Source organism: Oncorhynchus gorbuscha, unplaced genomic scaffold, assembly GCF_021184085.1.
Source record: "Oncorhynchus gorbuscha isolate QuinsamMale2020 ecotype Even-year unplaced genomic scaffold, OgorEven_v1.0 Un_scaffold_2273, whole genome shotgun sequence".
Taxonomy (NCBI): domain Eukaryota; kingdom Metazoa; phylum Chordata; class Actinopteri; order Salmoniformes; family Salmonidae; genus Oncorhynchus; species Oncorhynchus gorbuscha.
In genome coordinates this window covers 37,501-50,000 of record NW_025746828.1, presented here as the reverse complement: position 1 = coordinate 50,000, position 12,500 = coordinate 37,501, and the positions used below count along the sequence as shown (strand labels likewise).

The 12,500-nt window shown below is 44.8% G+C and overlaps 1 pseudogene; it reads left to right on the top strand.

Moving 5' to 3' along the window:
- LOC124025535 overlaps window positions 1-12,500 on the top strand; it is a 60,367-nt pseudogene that overhangs the window by 10,981 nt on the left and 36,886 nt on the right.

Below are 12,500 nucleotides of genomic sequence, written 5' to 3'. Positions count from 1 at the left end.
TCCACAAAACTCCAAATATGCCTTTGACATGGTCTGTAATTCTTTACAACGTCACGCAGATGTCCTTTCCACACAGAACACATCCAAACTATGAAATAATATATTTGGGAATAATGTAGCTTCCAAAAATTGTTGATAAAATCCAAATATGTTTTAGATTTGATAGATTCTTCAAAGTTGCCATCTCTTTGCCTTGATGACAGCTTTTGGCACACTCTTGGCATTCTTTCAAAACAGCATCACCTGGAATGCTTTTCCCAACAGTCTTGAAGGAGTTCCCACATATGCTGAGCACTTGTTGGCTGCTTTTCCTTCACTCAACTCATCCTAAACCATCTCTATTGGGTTGAGGTTGGGGGATTGCAGAGGCCAGGTCATCTGATGCAGCACTCCATCACTCTCCTTCTTGGTCAAATAGCCCTTACACAGCCTGTAGGTGTGTTGGGTCATTGTCCCGTTGAGAAACAAACGCAAACCACACAGGACGGCGTATTGCTCCAGTTGAAAAACAAATAATAGTCAATCTAAGCCCAAATCAGATGGGATGGCAGCAGAATCGCAGCCATGCTGGTTAAGTGTGCTTTGAATTCTAAATAAATCACAGACAGTGTCACCAGCAAAGCACCCCCACACCATCACACCTACTCCTCCATGCTTCACGGTGGGAACCACACATGCGGAGATCATCCGTTCACCTACTCTGCGTCTCACGAATACACGGCGGTTGGACTACTATATAAATTCAGACTAAAGGACAGATTTCCAACAGTCTAATATCGATTGCTTTTGTTTCTTGGCCCCAGCAAGTCTCTTCATGTTATTGGTGTCCTTTAGTAGTGGTTTCCTTGCAGCAATTCGGCCATGAAGGCCTGATTCATGCAGCCTTTTCTGAACAGTTGATGTTGAGATGTGTCTGTTCCTTGAACTCTGTGAAGCATTTATTTGGGCTGCAATTTCTGAGGCTGGTAACTCTAATAAATGTATCCTCTGCAGCAGAGGTAACTCTGGGTCTTCCGTTCCTGTGGCGGTCCACATGAGAGCCAGTTTCATCATAGCGCTTGATGGTTTTTGCAACTGCACTTGAAGAAACTTTTGAAGAATTTTCCGGATTGACTGACATTTATGTCTTAAAGTAATGTTGGACTGTAGTTTCTCTTTGCTTATTTGAGCTGTTCTTGCCATAATATGGACTCTGTCTTTTACCAAATAGGGCTGGCTATCTTCTGTATACAACCCCTACCTTGTCACAACACAACAGATTGGCTCAAACACATTAAGAAGGAAAGAAATTCCACAAATGAACTTTTAACAAGGCACACCTGTTAATTGAAATGCATTCCAGGTGACTACCTCATGAAGCTGGTTGAGAGAATGCCAAGAGTGTGCAAAGCTGTCATCAAGGCAAAAGGTGGCTACTTAGTCGAATCTCAAATATAAAACATATTTTGAAATGGTTTAACAGTTTTTGGAAACAACATTATTCCAAATATATTATTTCATAGTTTTGATGTCTTCCCTATTATTCTACAATCTATAAAATAGTAAAAATAAAGAAAAACCCTTGAATGAGGAGGTGTGTCCAAACTTTTGACTGGTACTGTAGTACAACTACGTTGGGTAGACTGTTTTAATATATTACTGTAGAACTATGTTGTAGACTGTTTAAATATATTACTGTAGAACTATGTTGTAAACAGTTTATCTATATTACTGTAGAACTATGTTGTAGACAGTTTAACTATATTACTGTAGAACTATGTTGTAGACAGTTTATCTATATTACTGTAGAACTATGTTGTAAACAGTTTATCTATATTATTGTAGAACCATTTTGTAGATAGTTGTAATATATTACTGTAGAACTATGTTGTAAACTGTTTTAATACATTACTGTAGAACTATGTTGTATAAAGTTTATCTATATTATTGTAGAACTATGTTGTAGATAGTTTTAATACATTACTGTAGAACTATGTTGTAGACAGTTGTAATATATTACTGTAGAACTATGTTGTAGACAGTTGTAATATATTACTGTAGAACTATGTAGTAGACAGTTGTAATATATTACTGTAGAACTATGTTGTAGACATTTACATTTTACATTTACATTTACATTTAAGTCATTTAGCAGACGCTCTTATCCAGAGCGACTTACAAATTGGTGCATTCACCTTATGACATCCAGTGGAACAGTCACTTTACAATAGTGCATCTAAATCTTAAAGGGGGGGGGTGAGAAGGATTATTTTATCCTATCCTAGGTATTCCTTAAAGAGGTGGGGTTTCAGGTGTCTCCGGAAGGTGGTGATTGACTCCGCTGTCCTGGCGTCGTGAGGGAGTTTGTTCCACCATTGGGGGGCCAGAGCAGCGAACAGTTTTGACTGGGCTGAGCGGGAACTGTACTTCCTCAGTGGTAGGGAGGCGAGCAGGCCAGAGGTGGATGAACGCAGTGCCCTTGTTTGGGTGTAGGGCCTGATCAGAGCCTGGAGGTACTGAGGTGCCGTTCCCCTCACAGCTCCGTAGGCAAGCACCATGGTCTTGTAGCGGATGCAAGCTTCAACTGGAAGCCAGTGGAGAGAGCGGAGGAGCGGGGTGACGTGAGAGAACTTGGGAAGGTTGAACACCAGACGGGCTGCGGCGTTCTGGATGAGCTTGTAGGGGTTTAATGGCACAGGCAGGGAGCCCAGCCAACAGCGAGTTGCAGTAATCCAGACGGGAGATGACAAGTGCCTGGATTAGGACCTGCGCAGCTTCCTGTGTGAGGCAGGGTCGTACTCTGCGGATGTTGTAGAGCATGAACCTACAGGAACGGGCCACCGCCTTGATGTTAGTTGAGAACGACAGGGTGTTGTCCAGGATCACGCCAAGGTTCTTAGCGCTCTGGGAGGAGGACACAATGGAGTTGTCAACCGTGATGGCGAGATCATGGAACGGGCAGTCCTTCCCCCGGGAGGAAGAGCAGCTCCGTCTTGCCGAGGTACAGCTTGAGGTGGTGATCCGTCATCCACACTGGTATGTCTGCCAGACATGCAGAGATGCGATTCGCCACCTGGTCATCAGAAGGGGGGAAAGGAGAAGATTAATTGTGTGTCATCTGCATAGCAATGATAGGAGAGACCATGTGAGGTTATGACAGAGCCAAGTGACTTGGTGTATAGCGAGAATAGGAGAGGGCCTAGAACAGAGCCCTGGGGGACACCAGTGGTGAGAGCGCGTGGTGAGGAGACAGATTCTCGCCACGCCACCTGGTAGGAGCGACCTGTCAGGTAGGACGCAATCCAAGCGTGGGCCGCGCCGGAGATGCCCAACTCGGAGAGGGTGGAGAGGAGGATCTGATGGTTCACAGTATCAAAGGCAGCCGATAGGTCTAGAAGGATGAGAGCAGAGGAGAGAGAGTTAGCTTTAGCGGTGCGGAGCGCCTCCGTGATACAGAGAAGAGCAGTCTCAGTTGAATGACTAGTCTTGAAACCTGACTGATTTGGATCAAGAAGGTCATTCAGAGAGAGATAGCGGGAGAGCTGGCCAAGGACGGCACGTTCAAGAGTTTTGGAGAGAAAAGAAAGAAGGGATACTGGTCTGTAGTTGTTGACATCGGAGGGATCGAGTGTAGGTTTTTTCAGAAGGGGTGCAACTCTCGCTCTCTTGAAGACGGAAGGGACGTAGCCAGCGGTCAGGGATGAGTTGATGAGCGAGGTGAGGTAAGGGAGAAGGTCTCCGGAAATGGTCTGGAGAAGAGAGGAGGTGATAGGGTCAAGCGGGCAGGTTGTTGGGCGGCCGGCCGTCACAAGACGCGAGATTTCATCTGGAGAGAGAGGGGAGAAAGAGGTCAGAGCACAGGGTAGGGCAGTGTGAGCAGAACCAGCGGTGTCGTTTGACTTAGCAAACGAGGATCGGATGTCGTCGACCTTCTTTTCAAAATGGTTGACGAAGTCATCTGCAGAGAGGGAGGAGGGGGGGAGGAGGATTCAGGAGGGAGGAGAAGGTGGCAAAGAGATTTCTAGGGTTAGAGGCAGAAGCTTGGAATTTAGAGTTGTAGAAAGTGGCTTTAGCAGCAGAGACAGAAGAGGAAAATGTAGAGAGGAGGGAGCGAAAGGATGCCAGGTCCGCAGGGAGGCGAGTTTTCCTCCATTTCCGCTCGGCTGCCCGGAGCCCTGTTCTGTGAGCTCGCAATGAGTCGTCGAGCCACGGTGCGGGAGGGGAGGACCGAGCCGGCCTGGAGGATAGGGGGCATAGAGAGTCAAATGATGCAGAAAGGGAGGAGAGGAGGGTTGAGGAGGCAGAATCAGGAGATAGGTTGGAGAAGGTTTGAGCAGAGGGAAGAGATGATAGGATGGAAGAGGAGAGAGTAGCGGGGGAGAGAGAGCGAAGGTTGGGACGGCGCGATACCATCCGAGTAGGGGCAGTGTGGGAAGTGTTGGATGAGAGCGAGAGGGAAAAGGATACAAGGTAGTGGTCGGAGACTTGGAGGGGAGTTGCAATGAGGTTAGTGGAAGAACAGAATCTAGTAAAGATGAGGTCGAGCGTATTGCCTGCCTTGTGAGTAGGGGGGGAAGGTGAGAGGGTGAGGTCAAAAGAGGAGAGGAGTGGAAAGAAGGAGGCAGAGAGGAATGAGTCAAAGGTAGACGTGGGGAGGTTAAAGTCGCCCAGAACTGTGAGAGGTGAGCCGTCCTCAGGAAAGGAGCTTATCAAGGCATCAAGCTCATTGATGAACTCTCCGAGGAACCTGGAGGGCGATAGATGATAAGGATGTTAAGCTTGAAAGGGCTGGTAACTGTGACAGCATGGAATTCAAAGGAGGCGATAGACAGATGGGTAAGGGGAGAAAGAGAGAATGACCACTTGGGAGAGATGAGGATCCCAGTGCCACCACCCCGCTGACCAGAAGCTCTCGGGGTGTGCGGAACACGTGGGCGACGAAGAGAGAGCAGTAGGAGTGGCAGTGTTATCTGTGGTGATCCATGTTTCCGTCAGTGCCAAGAAGTCGAGGGACTGGAGGGAGGCATAGGCTGAGATGAACTCTGCCTTGTTGGCCGCAGATCGGCAGTTCCAGAGGCTACCGGAGACCTGGAACTCCACGTGGGTCGTGCGCGCTGGGACCACCAGATTAGGGTGGCCGCGGCCACGCGGTGTGGAGCGTTTGTATGGTCTGTGCAGAGAGGAGAGAACAGGGATAGACAGACACATAGTTGACAGGCTACAGAAGAGGCTACGCTAATGCAAAGGAGATTGGAATGACAAGTGGACTACACGTCTCGAATGTTCAGAAAGTTAAGCTTACGTAGCAAGAATCTTATTGACTAAAATGATTAAAATGATACAGTACTGCTGAAGTAGGCTAGCTGGCAGTGGCTGCGTTGTTGACACTACACTAATCAAGTCGTTCCGTTGAGTGTAATAGTTTCTACAGTGCTGCTATTCGGGGGCTAGCTGGCTAGCTAGCAGTGTTGATTACGTTACGTTGCGTTAAAAAACGACAATAGACAGTTGTAATATATTACTGTAGAACTATGTTGTAGACAGTTGTAATATATTACTGTAGAACTATGTTGTAGACAGTTTTAATACATTACTCTACAGTTAAACTGCAACTACAATATGTTAAATTTTGTACAGTGAATTTAATAGTGATTGGTGTCGAAGTAGATGTGTTGAGGGCAGACCTCTCTCTGTGTGTGTGTGTGTGTGTGTGTGTGTGTGTGTGTGTGTGTGTGTGTGTGTGTGTGTGTGTGTGTGTGTGTGTGTGTGTGTGTGTGTGTGTGTGTGTGTGAGAGCAGTGCGTGCGTGCGTGCGTGCGTGCGTGCGTGCGTGCGTGCGTGCGTGCGTGCGTGCGTGCGTGTGTGTCCTCCAGGCGTGTGTATCTTTAGAGAGAAATCAATGCAGTGTTTGTTTTTCCCAGAGAGCAGTTTGGCCTCTGACACTGCCTCCCCCTCACACACACATTCAACTCCTCTTCCTCTTTCTCCCCTTCCTTCCTTCCTTCCTTCCGTCCTTCCTTCCTTCCTTCCATCCTTTCTCTCTCTCTCTCTCTCTCTCTCTCTCTCTCTCTCTCTCTCTCTCTCTGTCCTCTCTTTCTTTCTCTCTCTCTCTCTATCTTTCTCTCTCTCTCTCTCTGTCTCTCTCTGTCTCTCTCTCTCTCTCTCTCTCTCTCTCTCTCTCTTTCTCTCTCAATTCAATTCAATTCAATTCAAGTGCTTTATTGGCATGGGAAACATGTGTTAACATTGCCAAAGCAAGTGAGGTAGACAACATACAAAGTGAATATATAAAGTGAAAAACAACAAAAATTAACAGTAAACATTACACATACAGAAGTTTAAAAACAGTAAAGACATTACAATTGTCATATTATATATATACAATGTACAAATAGTTAAAGGACACAAGATAAAATGAATAAGCATAAATATGGGTAGTATTTACAATGGTGTTTGTTCTTCACTGGTTGCCTTTTCTCGTGGCAACAGGTCACAAATCTTGCTGCGGTGATGGAACACTGTGGAATTTCACCCAAAAGATATGGGAGTTTTTCAAAATTGGATTTGTTTTCGAATTCTTTATGGATCTGTGTGATCTGGGGGAAATATGTCTCTCTCTCTCTCTCTCTCTCTCTCTCTCTCTCTCTCTCTCTCTCTCTCTCTCTCTCTCTCTCTCTCTCTCTCTCTCTCTCTCTCTCTCTCTCTGTCTTCTCTCTCTCTCTCTCTCTCTCTCTCTCTCTCTCTCTCTCTCTCTCTCTCTCTCTCTCTCTCTCTCTCTCTCTCTCTCTCTCTCTCTCTCTCTCTGTCCTCTCTGTCCCAAACCACTCCCTGAGGACTCTGATCCACTCCTTGAGGACACCCACCCATTCCCTTATAGTTGTTTCCCAAACCACTCCTTGAGGACTCCGATCCATTCCCTTATAGTTGTTACCCAAACCACTCCTTGAGGACTCCCATCCATTCCCCTTATAGTTGTTTCCCAAACCACTCCTTGAGGACTCCCACCCATTCCCCTTATAGTTGTTACCCAAACCACTCCTTGAGGACACCCACCCATTCCCCTTATAGTTGTTACCCAAACCACTCCTTGAGGACTCCGATCCATTCCCTTACAGTTGTTTCCCAAACCACTCCTTGAGGACTCCCATCCATTCCCCTTACAGTTGTTACCCAAACCACTCCTTGAGGACTCCGATCCATTCCCTTATAGTTGTTACCCAAACCACTCCTTGAGGACTCCAATCCATTCCCCTTACAGTTGTTTCCCAAACCACTCCTTGAGGACTCCGATCCATTCCCCTTATAGTTGTTTCCCAAACCACTCCTTGAGGACTCCGATCCATTCCCCTTACAGTTGTTTCCCAAACCACTCCTTGAGGACTCCCATCCATTCCCCTTATAGTTGTTACCCAAACCACTCCTTGAGGACTCCCATCCATTCCCCTTATAGTTGTTACCCAAACCACTCCTTGAGGACTCCCATCCATTCCCCTTACAGTTGTTTCCCAAACCACTCCTTGAGGACTCCGATCCATTCCCCTTATAGTTGTTACCCAAACCACTCCTTGAGGACTCCCATCCATTCCCCTTATAGTTGTTACCCAAGCCACTCCTTGAGGACTCCCATCCATTCCCCTTACAGTTGTTTCCCAAACCACTCCTTGAGGACTCCGATCCATTCCCCTTATAGTTGTTACCCAAACCACTCCTTGAGGACTCCCATCCCATTCCCCTATTGGATGTATTCCAGAACTAACACACCTGATTCAGTTTGTCTCCTCTTCATCAAAACCCTTCATTAGTTGAATCAGTCGATTGTAGAATATCTCCATGATGTGGCATGGCTGGGGGAAACTGGAAGAATGGCTTGGAACACTCTACTAGTTGGGTTGATGATGATGATGATGATAGTGATGATGATGATGGTGATGATGATGATAGTGATGATGATGATGATAGTGATGATGATGATGATGATGATGGTGTTGGTGGTGATGATGATGATGATGATGATAGTGATGATAGTGATGATGATGATGATGATGATAGTGATGATGATGATGATGATGATAGTGATGATGATGATGATGATAGTGATGATGATGATGGTGATGATGATGATGATGATGATGATGATGATAGTGATGATGATGATGATGATGATGAGGATGATGATGGATAATGATAATGATGATGATGATGATGATAGTGATGATGATGATGATGATGATGATAGTGATGATAGTGATGATGATGATGATGATGATAGTGATGATGATGATGATGATGATGATAGTGATGATGATGATAGTGATGATGATGATGGTGATGATGATGATGATGATGATGATGATGATGATGATGATAGTGATGATGATGATGGTGATGATGATGATGATGATGATGATGATAGTGATGATGATGATAGTGATGATGATGATGATGATGATGATGATGATGATGATAGTGGTGATGATGATGATGATGATGATGATGATGATGATGATGATGATGATGATGATGATGGTGATGATGATGATGATAATGATGATAGTGATGATGATGATGATGATGGTGATGATGATGATAGTGATGATGATGATGATGATAATGATGATAGTGATGAGGATGATAGTGATGATGATGATGATGATGATGATGATGATGATGATGATGATGATGATGATGATGATGATGATGATGATGATGATGATGATGATAGTGATGATGATGATGATGATGATGATGATGATGATGATGATGATGATGATGATGATGATGATGATGATGATGATGATGATGATGATGATGATGATGATGATGAATTTATGTGTTACAGGAACATGATGCAGGTGACCTACGAAGAGCGGGACCTGTCCTTCACGGTAGACGGATACCAAGCCAACCCCAAACTGTCCGTCATTGTCCTTCATCCAAATAGAACATGGGAGAAGGTAACAAGTGATGATGATGATGATGATGATGATGATGATGATGATGATAGTGATGATGATGATGATGATGATTTGTTGTTGTTGCTCTCTCTCTCTCTCTCTCTCTCTCTCTCTCTCTCTCTCTCTCTCTCTCTCTCTCTCTCTCTCTCTCTCTCTCTCTCTCTCTCTCTCTCTCTCTCTCTCTCTCTCTCTCTCTCTCTCTCTCTCTAGATGGGTCGTTGGGAGAATGGGACCCTGTCTCTGATGTTCCCGGTATGGCCCAGGTACAACTATTTTAAAATCAATTTACATTGTTAATATGACATAGTTACATGTAATATAAAGGACACTAGTCTATCCCTAACCCCCTAGACAGGACACTAGGCTAACCCTAACCCCCTGGAGAGGACACTAGTCTAACCCCTAACCCCCCTGGACAGGACACTAGTCTAACCGTAACCCCCTGCACAGGACACTAGTCTAACCCTAACCTCCTGGACAGGACACTAGTCTAACCCTAAGCCCCTAGACAGGACACTAGTCTAACCCTAACCCCCTGGAGAGGACACTAGTCTAACCCTAACCCCCTGGACAGGACACTAGTCTACCTTAAGCCCTGGACAGGACACTAGTCTAACCCTAACCCCCTGGACAGGACACTAGTCTACCTTAAGCCCTGGACAGGACACTAGTCTATCTCTAACCCCCTGGTTTTCTGTGTAAGCAGGCGTAACTCGTTATAAAGCATTATAATGTGTGTGTGAGCAGGTATATCTTGTTATAATGCATTATAATGTGTGTGTTAGCAGGTATATCTTGTTATAAGGCATTATAATGTGTGTGTGAGCAGGTATATCTTGTTATAAGGCATTATAATGTCTGTGTGGGCAGGTATATCTTGTTATAAGGCATTATAATGTGTGTGAGCAGGTATATCTTGTTAGAATTAATTATAATGTGTGTTTGTAAGCAGGTATATCTTGTTATAAGGCATTATAATGTCTGTCTGAGCAGGTATAACTCGTGGGGAGACGAGGAGGCCGATGAGAACCACCTGTCTATCGTGACTCTGGAGGAGAAGCCCTTCGTCGTCGTTGACAACGTAGACATCCTGACTGGGACCTGCATGAGGAACTCTGTTCCCTGTAGGAAACATGTTAAAGAGTAGGTCTATCTATCTATCTATCTATCTATCTATCTATCTATCTATCTATCTATCTATCTATCTATCTATCTATCTATCTATCTATCTATCTATCTATCTATCTTTTGTTTTTAGAAATTAGATGAAAAATACAGAAAACTTGAGCGTGCATAACTATTCACCCACCCAAAGTCAATACTTTGTAGAGCCAACTTTTGCCGTAATTACAGCTGCAAGTCTCTTGGGGTCTCTATAAGCTTGGCACATCTAGCCACTGGGATTTTTTTCCCATTCTTTAAGGCAAAACTGCTCCAGCTCCTTCGAGTCGGATGGGTTCCACTGGTGTACAGCAATCTTTAAGTCATAACACAGATTCTCAATTGGATTGAGCTTTGACTAGGCCATTCCAAGACATTTAAATGTTTCCCTTTAAACCACTCGAGTGTTGCTTTAGCACAGTGGTTCTTAACCTGGGTTCGATCGAACCCCAGGGGTTCGGTGAGTCAGTCTCAGGGGTTCGACACATCCGACTAATATGATTCGTGATGACACGCTCCGCTTGGCCATCATTGGCTGCAGGTGATCACGCTACAACACTTGGCCTATCTGTGCTGCAGGGAATTTGGTGCGCTCAGTAGTCGACTTGTGACTGTCGTGATGGTACGTCTTATGATTTCTTTCTTAATATTTTAATCCCTTCATGTCGAGCAAAAAAAGAAAGTGGTCGGAAGAATATGTACAATATCGATTCACATGTATAACGGAACGTGATGGGAGTCAGTGTCCTAACTGCATGATTTGCAATGCCAAGTTGAGCAGAGAACACTTCCTTAAGCTGCATGGAGATGGAAAATACAAGAACACAACGCTCGCTGAATTCAAGGTGAAGAGAGCCAGATTCGTTGAAAAGGCTACTCTGCCTGTTCTCGGCTTTGTACCCATCAACAAACCGATCCTCACAGCATCGTACGAAGTTGCTTAACTGATCGCAAAGCAGGGAAAACCACACACCATTGGTGAAACACTCATAAAACCAGCTGTGTTGAAGATGGCGCATATCATGCTGGTTAAAGAGGCTGAAGTTAAGTTATCCCAAATTCTTCTTTCAAATGACACCATCAGCGACAGAATAGAGGACATGAGCAAAGACATCTTGGCTCAAGTAGTTGCAGATCTGATTTCAAGCCCGGCAAAATTCAGCCTTCAACTCGACGAGACCACAGACGTTTCCAATCTAAGCCAGCTTGCTGTATTCATGCGCTATGTGAAAGACGACGTGATAAAGGAAGATTTTTTTATTTTGTAAGCCTCTTACAACAACAACTAAGGCAGCCGATGTGAAGAAACTTGTGGATGACTTCTTCAAAGACAACAATCTTTCGTGGGATATGGTTTCTGCAGTTTGTTCGGACGGAGCTCCAGTCATGCTGGGAAGAAAGTCTGGTTTTGGTGCGCTAGTGAAAGCCGATGCACCACACATCATTGTTACGCATTCTATTCTGCACAGGCATGCGTTGGCAACAAAAACCTTGCCTCCAAAACTGGCAGAAGTATTAAAAATTGTAGTGGAATGCGTGAACTATGTGCCAACTAGTGCTCTGAGGCATCGCATCTTCAGTGAGCTGTGTAAAGAAATGGGCTCTGAATTCGAGGTACTTCTGTACCATTCTAACGTTCGGTGGTTATCCCGGGGACAGGTGCTGAATCGTGTTTTTGCCGTGCGTGTGGAATTAGTCCTGTTTTTGCAAGAGCACCAACATTGTCATGCTTATTGCTTCAAAAATTCTGAGTTCATTCTCATTTTAGCGTACATGGCCGATATCTTCGCAGCTCTCAATCATCTCAATCCAAAGATGTAGGGCGGTGGAGTCAATATCATCGAAGCGGCTTTTCAAAAAGGCTTTTCAAAAAAAGCTACCGTTATGGAAACGACGAACAGAGAACAATAACTTCGCAAACTTTCCCCTGCTGGACGACTGTGTAAGTAAGATCGAAGATGTATCTGGAATCGGAGACATTTCTGTACCCGCGGAACTGAAGCAAGCAATTGCCACGCACTTAGATGAGCTTGCAAGAGAGTCATATCCTTCCCTACAAGAGAGTCATATCCAGCATGGGTGAGACAGCCGTTCACGTTTAGTGTTGAGACAACAGATGTCAATGATGAATACCTCAATGAAATCATTGAAATTCAGCAGAGCCAGGTTCAACAGCAACTCTTCAGAACAACAACGCTTTCAACGATTTGGTGTCAATAAATGGTAACGTACCCTGTTATTGCTAAGAAAGCTCTGGAGATTTTCATACCGTTTGTTACAACATATCTTTGCGAGCAATACTTTTCGAGGATGCTGGACATAAAAACGAAGAAAAGGAACAGACATTGTTGCGAAAATGACATGAGAGTGGCACTTGCCAAGGTGAAGCCACGCATTTCTGAACTGG